Source organism: Monodelphis domestica, chromosome 8 (assembly GCF_027887165.1).
Source record: "Monodelphis domestica isolate mMonDom1 chromosome 8, mMonDom1.pri, whole genome shotgun sequence".
In the NCBI taxonomy this organism is placed as follows: Eukaryota; Metazoa; Chordata; class Mammalia; order Didelphimorphia; family Didelphidae; genus Monodelphis; species Monodelphis domestica.
In genome coordinates, this window is record NC_077234.1 from 165,001,026 (window position 1) to 165,020,779 (window position 19,754).

The following is a 19,754-nucleotide window of genomic DNA, read 5'->3' on the forward strand; positions in this document are numbered from 1 at the left end:
GTTGTAAGGCAGAAGAGTGGTAAGGGCTAGGCAAATAAGTGACTTGCCAAGAGTCACACATCTAGGAAGTGTCTGAGGCCAAATTTAAACCCAGGACCTCCCATCTCTGGGCCTGACTCTCAATCCACTGAGAGACCCAGCTGACCCCATCCACTCAATTTCTACTTCTTTACTACAACATACACACAAAATCTACTATAAGTATTTTCATACAATTAGGTCATTTTCTCTTTTTGGATATCTTCAGAATATTGATCCAGACCCAAATTAATTTACTTATTTAGTGCCATACCCATTGAACTACCAAAAAGCTTTTTTACTGAATTAGAAATAAACATAACAAAGTTCATTTGGAAGAACAAAAGATCAAGGATATCCAGGGAAATCATGAAAAAAATGCAAAGGAAGGAGGACTTGCAGTCTCAGATCCCAAAAAAAAAAAAAAAGCAGTGGTTATCAAAACAATTTGGTACTGGCTAAGAGACAGAAATGAGGATCAGTGGAATACACTTGGCATAAATGACCTCAGCAAGACAGTCTATGATAAGCCCAAAGATCCCAGTTTTTAAAACCAAAACCCACTATTTGATAAAAACTGCTGGGAAAATTGGAAGACAGTATGGGAGAGATTAGGTTTGGATCAACATCTCACACCCTACACTAAGATAAACTCAGAATGGGTGAATGAACTGAATATAAAGAAGGAAACTATAAGCAAATTATGTGAACACAGAATAGTATACTTGTCAGATCTTTGGGAAAGGAAAGACTTTAAAACCAAGCAAGAGCTAGAAAAAAATCACAAAATATAAAATCAATAATTTTGATTATATCAAAATTAAAAAGGGTTTGTACAAACAAAACTAATGCATCCAAAATTAGAAGGGAAGCAACAAATTGGGAAACAATCTTCATTACAAAAACCTCTGACAAAGGTCTAATTACTCAAATTTATAAAAAACTAAACCAATTGTACAAAAAATCAAGCCATTCTCCAATTAGTAAATGGGCAAGGGATGTGAATAGGCAATTTTCAGTTAAAGAAATCAAAACTATGAATAAGTACATGAAAAAAGTGTTTTAAATCTCTTATAATCAGAGAGATGCAAATCAAAACAACTCTGAGGTTTCACCTCACACCTAGCAGATTGGCTAACATGACAGCAAAAGAAAGTAATGAATGCTAGAGGGGATGTGGCAAAGTTGGGACATTAATGCATTGCTGGTGGAGTTGTGAACTGATCCAACCATTCTGGAGGGCAATTTGGAACTATGCCCAAAGGGCACTAAAAGACTATCTGCCCTTTGATCCAGCCATAGCACTGCTGGGTTTGTACCCCAAAGAGATAATAAGGAAAAAGGCTTGTACAAGAATATTCATAGCTGCTCTCTTTGTGGTGGCAAAAAAATTGGAAAATGAGGGGATGCCCTTCAATTGGGGAATGGCTGAACAAATTGTGGTATATGTTGGTGATGGAATACTATTGTGCTCAAAGGAATAATAAAGTGGAGGAATTCCATGGGAACTGGAACAACCTCCAGGATTTGATGCAGAGTGAGAGGAGCAGAACCAGGAAAACATTGTACACAGAGACTGATACACTATGGTACAATCAGATGTAATGGACTTCTCCATTAGTGGCAATGCAGTGACCCTAAACAACTTGGAGGAATCTATGAGAAAAACCACTATCCACATTCAGAGGAAACACTGTGGGAGTAGAAACACTGAAGAAAAACAACTGCTTGAATACATGGATCAAAGGGATATGGTTGGGGATGTAGACTCTAAATGAACATCCAAGTGCAAACATCAACAACATGGAAATAGGTTCTGATCAAGGACACAAGTAATACCCAATGAAATGGCTGTAGAAAGGGAAGGTGGAGGGGAGGGAGGGAAATGATGTGATTATTGTAACCAAGGAATAATGTTCTAAATTGACTAAATAAACTAATTCAAATGGGGGGTGGGGAAGAATATTGATCCAGTAGTGGTATTGTTAAATCAAAATTTTATACCCCTTTGAGCATAGTTCCAAATTGCTCTCCAGAATGGTTGCCCCAGTTCATGTCTCTACCAACAATTAGTATTCCAATTTTCCCAGATCCTCATTTTCCTTTTCTGTCATATTAGCCAATCTAATGGTGTATAAATGGAGATTTTGAATCCTAGACTTCATCCCCCAGAAGCCCTTGGCATTTCCCAGAATTCCCTATAATCTCTCCTGCATCTCCACATTGGCAAGATCACATTATTGATATTTAACTGGCAGTAACGCCTCCCATGTCTTCTCTTCTTGCATGATGTAGCATCAGCAGTGATGGTGGTAAGGTGGGGAAAATTTGAAAATGGTTAACCAGCCATGGGCATGTGGTTTTTATTTTGTATCTTCTTTATTCCTTAATTTCCAATGATCCTTAATAAGCCTCATAAAAATAATATTTTTTATTATTCACATTTAATTTTAATTTTTACAATAGGTATGAGGTGGTAACTCAGAACCATTTTAATTTGCATTTCTCTAATCTTAGAATCTTAGAACATTTTTAATATATCTATAGATAGCTTGATTTCTTCTCCTGAAAACTGCCTGTTCATATATGTGAAGATTAAATTTAACTCTTCCTCAATTGTGAAAATTAAATTAACTCTTCCCTGATTGTGAAAATTAAATTAACTCCCCTGCCTACTTTTTAGATTTAATCACCAAAAGTATAAACACCCTACTTAAAAAGTTGAGTGGGGAGATCTGCTCATTTTTAGATTTAATTACCAAAGGTGTAAACACCCCATTCACACTTGAGTGCGGAAGGTCTGTGACCCATGTGTGCAATAGTGAGTGACAAATCAGAATCAACTGACTGCCTCCTGGGCAGTCCTAAGCAAGGCTTTAGACTATGATTGGTATGAGTAAAAATTAGGGGAAGGCACAGGAAGTGACACAAAAGAAAGTGTCTTTAAAAGGGAGTGACAACTTCCTGAGTTCAGTTCTACTGACAGTTCTTCCTTCTTTGGAGTGGAAGTTGGTGGAGAATCTGCTGACTATACCCAAGACCCTGTTCCTGGTGAGGCTGTTCTAAAATCTCTTCCTTTGGACTGACATGTGGTGGATTAAAAGTTGACTCTTAACTGCTGGATTTTTCTGAAAAACAAAAAAACAAACAAACAAACAACTAGCCTCAGGAGAGATTTATCTCTTGAGAGAGACTTCCCCAGGTCCTGGCTGAGGACTAAGGACTAACTCTCCCTGCCTGGGTTGAGCCAGGGGCCAAGAGTAAATTACTTAGTGCTTAAGCTAGATATCTTACTTTATCCTCTCTCTGATTTTCTTACTTCACTCTTTCTATATTTCATAAATAAATCTCTTTGGAATTAATATAAATTCCTGGCAGCCCTATTTTTAAATATATCCAGTCCAACCTTTTTTATAAAATAACCCCTTTTCCCCTCACATACACTTTGACCATTTGTCAAGTGGGGAATGATTCATATTCTTATAAATTTGACACTGTTTTCTATGTATTTGAGAAATGAGCCTCTTATCAGAGAAATGCAGTAAAAGTTATCCCCCACCCCTGCTTTCTGCTTTCTTTCTAATCTTAGCTGCATTGGTTTTGTTTGTGCAAACCCTTTTTAATTTGATATAATTAGAATTATCCATTTTGTATCCTGTTTATGTTTATATATATGTATATATTATATATATATATATATATTTTTGGTTGGGTGATAAATTCTTCCTATATCTATCAATCTGTAAAGTAAACTTTAATTGCTCCTCAAATTTGTTTATGGTATCAACCTTTAAATTTAAACATATACCTATTGTGATCTTATCTTGTTATCTTATGTGAGATAATGGTGTATGCCTGGTTTCTGCCAAACTACTTACCAGCTTTCCCAACAGTTTTTGTTAAATAATGAGTTCTTGTCCCCAAAGCTTGGCACTTTGCATTTATCAAACACTAGATTATTATGGACATATTCTACTGTGAATTATCTATCTAATTTATTCCACTGTCTATCTCTCTGTTTCTTAGCCAGTTCAAGATTATTTTGATAATTACTGCTTTGTAATAATTGTTTGATATCTGATATTGCTAAGTCACTTTCCTTCACATTTTTCCATTGATTCCTTTGATATCCATCCTTGCCTTTTGTCTTCCAGATGAATTTTGTTGTTATTTTTTCTAGTTCCATAAAATAGAGTATAAAATGGCAGTTTGATTGGTAGGGCACTGAATAAATAAATTAAGGTATATAAACTGTTATTTTTTATTATATTGGCTCAATCTTCTTATGAATAATTTCCCCCCAATTGTTTATATTTTATTTTATTTGTATAAGAAAGTATTTTATAATTATGTTCATAAAGTTCCTGAGTTTGTCTTGGCAAGTAAACTCCCAAGTATTTAATAATGTCTATAGTTATTTTATTTTATTTTTATTGTTTATAACCCTTGCCTTCCACCTTAGAATCAACACTATATATTGGTTCCAAGGCAGAATGTGGATTAAGTGACTTGCCCAGGGTCACACAGCTAGGAAGTGTCTGAGGTCAAATTTGAACCTAGGCCTGGCTCTCAATCCACTGAGGTACTCAGCTGCCCCTTCTATAGTTACTTTAAGAGGAATTGCTCTTTCTATCTTTTCCTGCTGGATTTTGTTGGTAATACACAGAAATCCTGATGATTTATGTGAGTTTTGTTTTATATCCTGCAACTTTGTTAGAGTTATTATTTCTTTTTTTCATCTTTATCTTCTGTCTGAAAATTGATGCTAACTATCCTTTCTAAGGCAGAAAAACAGATAAGGAAAGGCAGTGAGGGTTAACTTACTTGCCCAGGAAGTATCTGAAGTTATATTTGAACCCAAGCCCTCCCATCTCCAAATCTGGCTCTCTATCCAATAAATCATCTACCTGCCTCAAGTTCTTAATCATTTCAACTCAATTTTTTAGTTGATTCTCTAGGATTCCCCAAGTAGACCATCTTGTCATCTGCAAAGACTGATTGTTTTCTTTCCAATTAAGAGTTATCTTTTTCATCGCTATTGCCTTCTGCTGAGGCTCCCATTTGTAGGGCTCCCTCCAGTAGGGCTCCAGTCCAGTTAGAGGACTATGACTCCACCCTATTTCTGTTTAATCCCTTCATATCAATTAGCTTCTACAAAGGGATATGTGTTAAAATTATATTTTCTTCTGGTCTTCCTGCCCACCTCCCACCTCCTTCTAATCTGTATAGTAAATTTAAGTGTCAATTTGAAGGGGAAATAGCAGGAAATCAGATTGTAAAGGAGAACCTAGAAGTCATATGCAAAGGTCTCAAAGATCAGAGGAGAATAATTAATAAATTGCCATTTAATAACCAAGATTCACATCCTGGTAATATATACTCACTCAGCAGAAGCCATGTAGGCACTGCTGTCAGAGACTTCTGATCTTATGATAGGTAAATCTCAAACAAATTCCAGACTTCTACAACTCCAGATCAACAGAGCTTCAAAAGGTGCTGATAACTTTGAGATGACATGGACATGTTAATTTGAAAGTTTTACTGATAACCTGGGTTGTATGTGTTATGAACTAACCTCAAGGTGGCCCAGATAAGTCAGTCTGTTCTATAATAACTATAAAAATGAGACCCCAAATTGTTGCTTCCCCTCATCTTCCAGCACTTTACCATCCCCACTGAGTTCATATAGCCTTATGCTCACAACTCTAATCCATGGTTTATAAGAGTGATCGTCTCTGTGTCTCCCCCTGCCCATGATATCTACCTCCCTTTACCTCACATCTCCCACTCTGTCCCATCACCAGCTGTCCCTTAACCCCTTTTGCTGCTTGTTTTTGTATCCTCTGTGCCTTATTAAAGTATGATTGCAACCCCATTTCCCACTACCTCTATGGGCAAATATCCAAAGAACCAGGTGCTCCTGCCTCCATTTCATAAAGTAATTATCAATTCAAAGATACAGCAAGAACCAATATATAAATATTCTTCCCAATAATTAAAGGGATTTAAACCCATGTTTGAATTCTTCCTTATACAACCTCAGTCTCTAGGAGAGTAAATACAAACTTAGCTCAATTCCTACATAGCTATGGTACCAACAGGTTCTTCTAATCCAAAGGTAGAATTATTGCCAAGTAAGTCCTCAACTCAGACACCACCCATCTAAGGTCCCAGAGGTTGCTTGTGGAGGTTGCTTCTTGCTCTTTGAGGTATTGATGCTGTTTGCTGGAAAGCTCAGCCTGGATTCAAACTCCCTGGATCTCTGTGACTTGCTCTCAGGACCTTTTGAAATTCCCAAGGTTGGAAATCTTACTCCTTTCACCTCTAGAACAGAAACAAACAAAAAGGCCAGGGACAGAAGCCTGTTTCTTAGAAACAGAGGACAGGAGGCCTAAGGCTTCTACTCTTCTATCATGACCTCTTACTGGACCTCGTGCCAGTGGGAAAGGAGTCATTGAATGAAGCCAGAAGAGTTAAAGTTGATGGAGGTCTTTTTAAAGACATTGAGACTGTTTTGGCTATATACAAGGAATCAAAAATCCTCCCAACCATATGATTGGCCAACTGGCACCAGTTACAGAATGCCTACATGTTTCACAATCTCTCCATGGCTTTTCCCTTATACTTCATCATGACTCTCCAGAAAGCAAGTTCCCCAATGTCCTCCACATGGAAAGACTGAATCAGTTTAGTAAACTGATAGAGTGTGCTTATGCCCTAGACTTTCATATCACAGAAAAGTGCTATTTCTTTGGTGTGAAGATTAAGAGACCTTCTTTCCCTAGAGATAGCACACTCACTTTAAAGATTTTATGAATTTTGAGAAAACAGACTCTAGTTTGCCAGGATATGAAATCTATATAGGAAAAATGGGGGGGGGGGGAAGAATTTCTACCTACTATTAGAATTTAAAAAAATCTCCTTTCAATAAATACTATTATCAGATGTCATTGTAGGCCTTCCTACCCAATGAAGTGGTCCCAAAGTGGAATGATGACAGCATAAACCTGGAAAAACATAGAACCATTAAAGCAGTTTCAAAGAAGTCTTTAATCAGGACAAGGGAGACAAAGTTTGTCCAACCACCACATAGAGTCTTAAACATACATCACATAGAACCAAACTCTGGGACTCTGGGAACAATGTCTCTGGGAAAATATACCACAAATGGGAATGTCCATCATGGGGATTTCCAATGAAATGAAGAATTTGGGGTCTTATATACACTTTGGGGAATAAAGAAAAGGAAGGATAACTGATTGGCTTACATGAACCAAAGGGAAGGAGGATTCCAGCCTGGAGCTGGACTACCTGGGAGAGGTTTAGACACAATGAAAGAAATTCTAAGACAAAAGGATACATAAGGTTTGAATATCTCTATCACCCCTATTCAGGGTGCATAATGGCTTATTGTTTAGTCTGGGACAAGGGTCAGTTTGGGAGTTGAAGGCAAATTCCCAAAGGACAAAGTAAAATTTGGGGGTTTCAAAAAACAAGGTTGATGTAGTCAAAATTTTGGATATAAATAATAATTAACATATATATTGTATCTTCATGTTTATAAAGCTTTTTTCTCATACTAGTCCTGGGAGGTTGGTAGTATAAGTATGATTGCCTCCATTTTATAGATGTTGGTCACTAGTTGATTTATTTATTTATTTTTTAAATATTTAAGGAATATATAATATATAATAATAATAATAATAAAACTAAGGACCAGAGAAGGGATTTGGAGCTTATACAACTTCTATAATAATCTAGGGTTCATTCCTATTTCTTATTTTCATAGAATACACCAAGGGTTCTTTTTAAAAATTCAAAGATATTTTATTTTCCCAATTACATGTAATAACAATTTTCAACATACATTTTCCAAAATTATAAGATCCAAATTGTCTTCTTCCCCCCTTCCCTCCTCAGAGATGGTAAGCAATTTGATTTGGGTTATACTGAACTATATGTATATCATATATACATGTGCACATGTATATATTTTATGCATTATATATGCTATATGTATTGTACTACATATATGTTATATGGTTGTACTATATATACTATAAATGATATATAATATACTATGTGTATATTATACTATGCTACTGTACTATATGTATATATACTATATGTATACATGTACTATCATGCAAAACATATCGCCATATTGGTCACTGTTGTAAGAGACTATTCATACACAACCCAAACCCCCAAAATAAAACAATAAATAAACTAATGAGGAAAATGGTCTCTTTTGGTCTGCAACCAAGTTCTTGCAAAAGCCCATCAGAATTGCTCTGGATCATTTTTGCTGAGAGTAGCTAAGTTTTTCACAGTGGATCATTGTGCAGTTCTACTTATTTCATTGTGCATCAGTTAGATATGAGGGTACAGATTTCCCCTGGATACCCCCAAACCTTGAAGATATCCCAGATCAGAGAGCATATAAGGAATTCCTTTTCTTGCATTCCTCTGGTGTTGGCTATAGGATGGTGACTTTGAGCAACAAAAACCAATCTGATAAGAATTTTTTTTTACAGATATAAGCAATGAAAAAGTACAGTAATAGGTGCTATGCTGTAAGGAAAGATATGATATTCTTTCCCATAACTACTACAAAGCTGATGCAACATAAATGAAATCTAAAAATTACTCCCAAAAAAGTTTTTAAGGTAATTAAGAATAAGTAGTTACTGAAAAGTGTCTCACCTTCTGAGTGAGACACTCCCTTTGGATTCTCCCCTAGTTTTTGATAAACATATTTGTTCACCTCCTAGTTTGCTCATGCTCTTGACGAGCATTCATTTGCATCTCTGATATCAATTCATCCCCTGAGTTGCTAACTCCCCCTCTTTTTGGGGACACTGGACTTCTACCCCAGATAACAAGGCCCCTCATAATAGTAATAGCACCCCACCCCATTTTTAGTCACATAGTCCCTGTCCCCAAGAAGGTATAAGAATCCAGAACCCTGTCTCCTAGGGGATGAATGTTTTCTCCTGCACTTGCCTCCTGCTCATTCAACTTGCATTCAACTTGCTAAATTTCTCTACTTTTAAGATTCCATTGGTGCCCTTCATTCTTGAGGCCCAAGTTGTCTCTCTAGCCCTCCAGCTCTCCCACAAGTTCATGTAGATCATTCCTGCTTTTTTCTATGTGGGGAATAGAGATAGCATGGATTCCACTCACAGAAGTACATCTTCCAGATAAGAAGTGTAGAAACTGAAACTTAAGAGCAGTATATATAACCTTTTCCTCTTCTGATTGGTTGAAAAAAACATTATACAGATAAATGGGATGAAAAATATGTTTTACTCTGATTGGCTAGGACCAAATGAATATTTAGTATAATTAGGTATTACTGGCCTGCATTCTGGCTAGTTTCCATGTATAGATTGTAATTCTCTAATGACCAGCCAATGATGAACAAAGGGAGGGACCATCTTTGCATAAGGGACCAGGATAAAAGGAAGACTATGAGACCACATTTTTCAGGATCACTGACTGTAACCCATGTAGCACTGACTTAAGAGTGCCTATTCTCACAAGAAATTGCTAAATTGTTTGAGTTGAGGTCGTAGGGTTCTTATAGCACAATAGTATTCCATTACCAACATATACCACAATTTGTCAGCCATTCCCCACATGATGGACATTCCCTCAATTTCCAATTCTTTGCTGCCACAAAAAGAGCTGCTATAAATATTTTTGTACAAGTAGGTCCTTTCCCCACCCACTTTTTTAATGATCTCTTTGGCATACAGACCCAGTAGTGGTAGTACAAGATCAAAGGGTATGACAGCTTTATAACTGCCAAGGGCCCAAAAGCCAGTAATACAATTTTTATACAATTACATGCAACAATTTTTCTCACCTACATCATAAACACTTTAGCTTCCCCACTGGTTTTCCTATTTCCCTTTTCAATAACTACTTATTCTTAATTACCTTGAAAACTTTTTTGGGAATAATTTTTAGATTTCATTTATGTTGCATCAGCTTTGTAGTAGTTATGGGAAAGAATATCATATCTTTCCTTACAGCATAGCACCTATTACTGTACTTTTTCATTGCTTATATCTGTAAAAAAAATTCTGAATATTCTACAAGATGCCTTAATTCTGGCTAAATGTATATATTGAGGTTATGAAGTTCTAATCCCAAAGGAGACAGGTATAAATTAGGATGTTAATCAGCTACTGCTCAACAAAAATTCAAAGAAAATTTAAAGGCTTTCAAGTTCCAAATGACAGTTTACCCATTTTTGGCATATTTAATACAATAAAAAAAGGCAATGAAATTCAGGAATGAAAAGCCATGTGCAGTTCATTTTTAATATATATCCTATTATAAAAGACACTGTTGTTCATATTTTTATGCAATACATATGAATTACATTAATATACGCAATGCAGACAGATGCTATATGCCTCCAAAATATGGTTGCTTTCTTTTGGTAAATGATATTGACGGTCTTGCTTTATGAAACCCCAAATTTAATCTTATGCCATAGGAACTTGCCTTCAAGAAACTCCCTGGCTGACCCTTGCTCCAGACTGAATCATAAACCATCAAACATTCATTGAGTACCCTAGATAGGACTGAGCCAAGCCTCTATATAACCTGTCAGTTGCTCATTCTTAGTTATACTCCTTAAGGGATAAATATAACCCCAAGTTCTTTCGTTTAGCCGAATTCCCATTATTGGTATTTTTCTAGATAGTCTTTCCAGAGTCCAGAGTGCTGACTCTGTGTGGTGTGTGTATTTCTGTGTGGTGGCCATAAGAACATTGTCTCCCTTGTCCTGATTAAAGACATGTTCTTTTATAACTGCTTTGGTGGTTCTGTGGTATTTTTTCCAGTTGACAATGTAGTCTACTCAAGGAGCTACCTTTGTATTTCTTTTCAGCCTAGGATAGTGGTGCTCCACCCTCTTAATAAATGTTTGCTCAGTTTAATTGAATCCACCACATACTAATTTTCTCATATATATCTCACTTTCTAAATCTCGCAATGGTATTATAAAACTTACAGTTTAGGTTAGCTAATCAAGTGGTCACTCCTATAAACTAAGTTTTATACAATAATGTCGGTAACTCAGTCTGGCTCAGTAAAAATCTTAAATTCCTCCCCTGGCTTGAGCTCTGCTGAGCTTTGCCTCATCTTAACAGGAATCAGGTCTCTACAATACTTTCAGGCCATCTCTACAATGTTACATGTTCTGTATATGTCCCGTCTCTCCTTTCCTGCTCCCTTTTTGGGGTTTTCTTCTCCACCTCCCACATTAGAATGTTAAGTTTCTTTCTAGAAGAGATGATTTTGCTTAGTTATTTTTTTTATTTCCAAGATTTGGCAGTGGGGTGGCTTAGTAGGTAGAGGACTGGGCCTGGCATCAGTAAGAACGGAATTCAAATCTGACCTCAGGCACTTACCAGTCTGTGTGACCCTGGGCAAGTCACTTAACCCTATTGGTCTCACTTTCCTCATCTGTCAAATGAGCTGGAAATGGAACTGGCCAATCACTCCAGTATCTTTGTCAAGAAAACCTCAAATGGGGTCCCAAAGAATCAGTCATGACTGAAAATCACCGAACAGCAACAAATTTCCAGAGTTTAGCACAGTGTCTAATATGTAATAAATGCCATATCCTATCTATCTATCCATCTATCCATCTATCCATCTATCTATCTATCTATCTATCTATCTATCTATCTATCTATCTATCTCTATCCATTTGTCTGTCTGTTTCTCTATCTTATTTCTCGTCCATCTTTATCTCTCTATCTCTATCCATCTATCTATCTTTCCATTTATCTTTTCATCTATCTATCTATCTATCTATCTGTCTGTCTGTCTATCTATCTATCCATTTGTCTGTCTGTTTCTCTATCTCTATCTCTCATCCATCTCTATTTATATCTCTATCCATCTGTCTATCTATCTTACCATCTATCTATCTATCTATCTATCTATCTATCTATCTATCTATCTATCTATCTATCTATCTATCTATCTATCTTTATGAATTGGCCATATAGGTAGAAAGAGACTGAGTGGAGAACAGAATTATGAAAACTTTGGAAAGAGAAAGTACCTATAGAAGAGATTTGGAAAAGTGTCAAATGCTATGGTGAGGTAAGGAAGAAACCAGATTTGCAAACTGGTAAGTGTGAGAACATCAATTTCAGCTAAGTGAGGAAATTGGAAATCAGATTGCAAGGGGTTGAAAAGTGAGGAGAGAAAGTAAAGACAAAATAGTTTCTGCAGGTTTTTCCTCCCCTAGGAAGTTGTCTGTGAAAGGAAAGAGAACCATAGAATGAGTCACAAATTTTTTTTGAATAAGAGAATCTTGCATATAACTATAGGCACCAGAGAATTAGGCAGCAACTTGAAGGGGACTGAAAGTAGAGAAGGGAAGCAGGAATTGGGGGAGGGGAAGGGGAATTGCTATAGAAGACCTGAAAAGAAAACATCCAGGTAACAGAAGGATTAGCATCTTGGACAGAGAAATAGTCACCCCTTCTTCTGAGAATAGAGCTTTTTAAAATTTTTATTTAGAATATTTTTCCATGGTTACATGATTCATGATTCCTTTTCCCCCACTTTCTCCTCCTCCCAAAGCCGACAAGCAGTTCCACTGGGTTATACATGTATCATTGTTCAAAACCTATTTCCATGTTATTCATATTTGCAATAGACTGATTCTTTAACATCAGAACCCTAATCACATTCCTATCACACCACATGGTTAATCATGCATTTCTGGTTCCACAGTTCTTTCTCCGGATGTGGATAGTGTTCTTTCTCAAAAGTTCCTCTGGATTGTCCTGGGTCATTGCATTTTTACTGGTAGAAAAGTCCATTACATTAGATTATGCCATAACATTTCAGTCTCTGTGTACAATGTTCTCGTGGTTCTGCTCCTTTCACTCTATATCAATTCCTGGAGGTCTTTCCAATTCACATGGAATTCCTCCTTTTTTTTTCCCTTTCAGCACAATAATATTCCATCATTAACATATACCACAATTTATTCAGCCACTCCCCAATCAATGGACATCCCCTCATTTTCCCATTTTTTGCCACCACAAAGAGCGCAGCTATGAATATTCTTGTACATATCTTTTTCCTTATTATCTCTTTGGGGTACAAACCCAGCAGTGGCATGGCTGAATCAAAGGGCAGGCATTCATTTAAAGCCCTTTATGCATAGTTCCAAATTGCCCTGCAGAACGGTTGGACCAATCCACAACTCCACCAGCAGCATTATTTGTCCCAATTATCCCATATCCCCTCCAACATTTCTCTATTTCCTTTGCTGTCATACTGGCCAATCTGCTAGGTGTGAGTTAGTACCTCTGGGCCAGTTTAATTTGCATTTTGAAAATAGAGATTTCAAGTGGTTTTGAGATGTTAGAGCAAAGAGGAAGGAAACTTTGGGAGAATGACTTCCATTTTCTTAGTTTGCCTTTCTTTGTATCCCTAGAATCCATTAATAAATACTTATTGACTGAAATCTGGTGGGAGATTGGTTGTATATGTGTATGCTTGGGGAGAGGGGCAGCACCACACAATAAATAAATTAGCAGAGGCAGAACTTGAACCCAGTTCTTCTGGCTCCAGCTCCTTGCTCTTTCTACTATATTTCAACTAAAATACAAGCCCATTCATGGGTTCACTCAAATACAAACTCACTTTTTATCCCTAAAAATATAGTTGGACATCTTCTGACAAAATTGAACGGTATTTTAACGTTTTTTTCTTTCAAAAACAAGAATAAAAAAATTATTCTAGAATTTTAAAAATTAATTCTAGAAAAATCTTTAGTTAATTGATTTCCAAGTCAAACATCTTAAAGTACCTAAACCCAATCAATCTTATCATTCAAATAGAATGTGATCATACCGTAGTCTATGCTTAAACATGTTCAGCTTTTTTGGGGGAGAAGAAAAGCGGAAGATTTTTATCATATTGCCTCCCTCCTCCCCTTCTCCAGTCCCAAGGCGATTTCTAAAACCCATGATATGGGAAAGTGCTGGCAAACTCTTTGACCTAGGGCTGGGGAAAGGTGGAAATCATTTCCCATAAGCTTGAAGGCAAAGTCCTTTGAAGAAAGGGAGTGCCATAGTTAAGCAAAGGGGGAAAGTTTTCTCCTTCCATACCAAAGGGTAACCGAGTGTCCCTATGTGCTTTCATGTTTGTTTTTACACTCCTATCCCAAACCCCAACTGAACGCAAGACAGTTTTCCAAGCCGTGATCCCTCCCCACAGAGCCCTGCCACATCCCAGCTGTTAAACTCTCTTATTTCCTGGATAGAGTTGTAAATTGGCTAGGCAGGGTTAAACGGTAAGAAGAACTCTAGAGGAAACGCCTTTGAGAAGAGGAGAGACGAAAAGGAGATTTGTAAAGGCGTGGCTTCTAGGGCCGCCGGATCCGGAAGTGGTGGTTCTCCCCTCCAGCCCTACTCCTTCCCCTCACCTAAGTATGATGACGTGTCGGAGAAAGTCAATGCGGAAGTAGAGGGGGGGCGGCCGGGAACTAGAGTATGGGATTCAGTGGGTGTGTCCTAGTCTGTCTCTGAGGCACGGGCCAGCCAATCAGCGCCTGGGGTGCGCGTCAATCGCGTCTGCTAGTTCCTGGGAGTTCCGTGCATACTTTCAAGGAAATAAAAAAAAAACAAAACACTAAAACTCTTCTCCAGGTTTTAGTTGTAGCTCAGAAGGGGCGTGGTAAATGGAATGTTTTGCGCCAGAGAAAGGGTTGGAAAGCGAGGGATTTTGCGGATTAAATCTTAATTAATTAAGCCAAATAATTTACTAATTAACTTGATTTATTAAATAATTAAACCAATTAATTAAGGTTAATTAGATTAAGATTGGTTAATTGTTTTATTCAGATTTTGAAGTGAAAGGTTGTGTTTCACTCCAGGTAAATTCATTTAACCCTGTTTAGCCTCAGTTTCCTCATCAGCAAAATGGACTGCATCATAACTAGCCTTTACATAGTTCTTTTAAGGGTTGCAAAGCACTTTACACGTTATTATCTCATTTCTTTGCTGAGGTCCCTTCCAGTTCTAGATCTACAATAATATTAAATTTGGAAAAAATACATTTAATTTAATTCAGAAAACATTTACTAAGCACTCACTATGTGTTGGACACTATCCTCTAAGTGGATTCAAAAAGAGGCAGAAAACATTTACACTACCCATCATAGGAGAATTCTTCTGATATCTGTTTACTACCTTTCAATTTAGCTATTTTTTTTAGGAATATTGACTTGGTTTCAAATTAGAAAATACATTTTAAAATATTATTAAATGTTAAAAATATTTATTAAAAAGATTATTTTGAGTTCTGAATTCTCTCTCACCTCTTCCTCAATCATTGTGAAGGCAAGAAATGTGATATTTAGTGTATTGGGTAAAATACCCATTGTTGTTTTTTTAAAAAAGCAAAAAAAATAAGTGAAAAAAAAATGCTTCTATCTGCACTCTTACTCCATCAATTCTTTCTCCGGAAATAAATAGCATTTTTCATCATAAATTTTTTGGAATTATCTGGAATCATTATATTGATCAGAATAACTTAAGTCATTCACAGGGTATCCTTACCATATTGCAGTTACTATGTACAATGTTCTGCTGATTCTGCTCACTTCACTTTGCATCAGTTCATATATCTTCTCTGGTTTTTCTGAAACCATCTCGCTTTTGTCATTTTTTTATACTCCATCACAATCATATACCACTACTTGTTCAGCTATTCCCTGATTGATGAGTATCCCCTTCAGTTTCTAATTCTTTGCCACCACAAAAAAAGCTTCTATAAATGTTTTTGTACATGTAAGTTATTTTCCTTTGTCCTAGGGATACAGACTGAATAGTGGTATTACTATATCAAAGGATATGCACAATTTAAAGTCCTTTTGGGCATATTGGCTCTCCAGAATGGTTGCATCTTCCCCAACAGGGCATTAGTGTTCCAATTTTCCCAGATTCCCTCTAACATTTGTCATTTTCCTTTTCTGTCATAGTATTCAATCTGATAGTTGTGAGTGGTAATTATGAGTTATCTTCATTTGTATTTCTCTAATCAAGAGGGATTTAGGACATTTTTAAATATAATTATCATTTTGATTTCTTTTCCAGAAAACTATTTGTTCATATCCTTTGATCATTTATCAATTGAGGAATGACTCATATTCTTACAAATTTGACTCAGTACTCTATGTATTTGAGGAAAGCAACCTTTATCAGAGAAATTTCCTATTGAAGACCACTTCTCTTTCCCAGTTTTCTGTTTTCCTTGTAATTTTGGCTGCATTGATTTTGTTAGTGCAAAAATTTTAAAATTTGATGTAATCAAAATTATCAATTTTAAATCCTGTAGTGCTCTCTATCTCTTGTTTGGTCATTAATTTTTCCCTTATTCATAGATCTGACAAATAAACTTTACATGCTCCCCTAATTTGCTTATGGTATCACCCTTATGTTTAAATCATGTACTCATTTTGACTTTCTCTTGGTAAGTGGTGCAAGATGTCGGTCTATGCCTATTCTCTGCCAGATTGTTTTCTAGTTTTTCCAGTAGTTTTTTATCAAATAGTGAATTCTTATTTTAAAAGCTTGGATGGAACACTAAATCATCATTATCTTTTACTACTGTGTTTTATGTACCTATTCTATTCCACTGATCTACCATTCTGTTTCTAAATCAGTACCAGAATGTTTTGATTATTTATGCTTTGTAATACAGTTTGAGATCTGGTATTGCTAGGCTACATCCTTTCACAGTTTTTTTTTTTAATTGATTCCCCTCAATATTCTTGACCTTTTGTTCCTCAAAATAAATTTTATTACTTTTTCTAACTATATAATAATTTTTTGTAGTTTGATTGGTATGGCACTGAATAAATAAATAAATTTAAGTATAATTGTCATTTTTATTGCATTAGCTTGGCCTACCAATAAATAATTAATAATTTCTCCAATTATTTATATCTGATTTTACTTGTATGAAAAGTATTTTGTAATTATATTTTTATGGCTTCTGAGCTTCATGTGGCAGGTAACTTTCAAGTATTTTATATTGTCTAAGGTAATTTTAAATGGAATTTCTCTTTCTGCTGGATTTTTTTAGTAATATATAGATATGTTGATAATTTTTGTGGGTTTATTTTATGGCCTACAACTTTAATGAAGTTATTTTCAACTAATTTTTTAGATGATTTTCCAGGAGTCTCCAAGTATACCAACATATTATCTGCACAGAGTGGTACTTTTGGTTTTTTATTGCCTATTTGAATACCTTTGATTTCTTTTTTCTTGGCTTATTGCAATATGTAGCATTTCTAGTATAATACTGAATAATAGTGGTAATAATGGGTATCCTTGCTTCACCCCTGATCTTATTGGGAAGGGGTCTTCATTCAGATAATACTTACTGATAGTTTTATAGTGATACCATTTATTATTTTAAGGAAAGTTTCATTTATTCCTATGTTTTCTAGAGATTTTAATAGGAATAAGTATTTATCAAGTTTTTTCTGCATTTATAGAGACAATCATATGATTTTTGTTGGTTTTTTATTGATATGTTCAATAATGCTTATAGTTTTCCTAATATTGAAGCAGCCTTGCATTTCTGTGTAAATTTTACTTGGTCATAGTATACTATCTTTGTGATATAGTGAATCTGGGGGCTTATCTCTTGTTGAAAATTTTTGCAGCAAATATTCATTAGGAAAATGGGTCTATAGTTTTCCTTCTCAATTTTTGTACTTCCTGGCTTATTAATTGTTTTTTAAATGTTTGGTAGAATTCACTTGTGAATTCATCTGGTCCTGGGGATTTTTTTGGTGAGAGGATCTCATTTATGCCTTCTTCAATTTCTTTTTCTAAGGAGTTATTTAAGAATTCTATTTCCTCATCTCTTAATCTGGCAATTTATATTTTTGTATTTATCCATTTCATATAGAATGTCAGATTTATTGGTATATAATTGGGCAAAATAGCTCCTATGAATTGCTTTAATTTTATCTTCATTAGTGGAATTCACCCTTATAATTTTTGATACTGGTAATTTGGTTTTATTTCTTTTTTAAAATAAAATTATTCAAATTTTATCTGTTATTGTTGTTGTTGTTGTTTTTAAATAAAACTAGTTCACTGTGAAATGGCCTAATCATTTTGGAGAGTAATTTGGAATGATATCTAAAAAATTATAAAACTATGTATATCTTTTGACTCAGCAATACTACTATTAGGTTTGTTTCCTAAGGTGATTAAAAGAACTGGAAAAGAACCTAAATAGGAGCTCTCTTTGTGGTGGCAAAGAACTAGAAATTAAAAGGATGCCAATCAATTGGGGAATGGATAAACAAGTTGTGGCATATGATTATGATGAAAAACTACTGCACTATAAAGAAATTATGAGCAGGTTAATTTAAAAAGAACATGGAAAGACATGAAATTATGAAGAGTAACATGAGCAGAACCAAGAGAATATTATATGCAACAACAGGAATATTGTTTGAAGAATAATTTGTGTTTGCCCACTACCAGAGAAAGAACTGATAAATAGAAACAAACAAACAAACAAGACATAGTTTTATATATGTGTGTATATCAAATGAAGTCTTCTCTAGTGTGAGAATGAAGATACATGGGAGCTTTAGAGCAACAAATGCAATTTTTTAAAAGATTAAAAAAAAACAACTAACTAGTTCCTGTCTTATTTATTAGTTCAATGGCTTTCTTTCTTTCAATTTTATTAATCTCTCTTTTTGATTTTTCATTATATCTAATTGGGTATATATTTGGGGATTTAGGCTATAAATTCTTTTCTTTTTTTCCCTAAAACCCTTAACTTCTATCTTGGAGTCAATACTGGGTATTGGCTCCCAGGCAGAAGAACAGTAAGGGCTAGACAAAGAGGGTTAAGTGACTTGCCCTGGGTCCAAGGCTGGGAAGTGTCCAAGGTCAGATTTGAACCCAGGACCTCCTGTCTCTAAGCCTGAATCTCAATCGACTGAGCTACCCAGCTGCCCCCAGGTTATACATCCTTAATATTCTCTGATTTTATGAGAGCCTTACACTTTATAACACCATTAAAGGGCAGAACTGGAAGGGATTTTAGCCATTGTCTAGGCCAAATTTCTCATTTTACAGGTGAAGAAACTGAGCCCTGGGAAAAAGGAAACCAGGGGTTTTTCCTTAAAGGAAACCAGGGGTAGCTAAGTGGCACTGGGGATAAAGGTCTGGAATCAGGAGGATCTGGCACTTTCTAGCTGTGTGACTCCAGCCAAGGCACTTAACCCTATTTACCTAGTCCTTGCCCTTTTGTATTTGATTGTTAATAAGACAGACAGTAAAGGTTAAAAAGAAAGAAAGAAAGAAACCAGAGAGTTGGGGGTCCTAGCAGAGGAGGGAGAACATTCCAGGCATAAGAACCAACCTGAGAAAATGCCTGGCATAATTAAAATCTACTAAGAGGGATTAGACTGAGAAATAATACTAATCATTATAATGCAACCTAGAATGTGTTAAGTAGATAGGAAAGTCGATCATCTTGCATTTATTTTTTGAGTGTCTCTAATGTGCCAGGCATTGGGCCAAGTCTCAGGCATACAAAGAAAGACAAAAAAAATAGTCTCTGCTCTAGAGGAACTCACCATCCAAAGGGAGAAAAAAAATGGGAGGAATAACTATGTACAAACAAGTTATATACAAATAGGA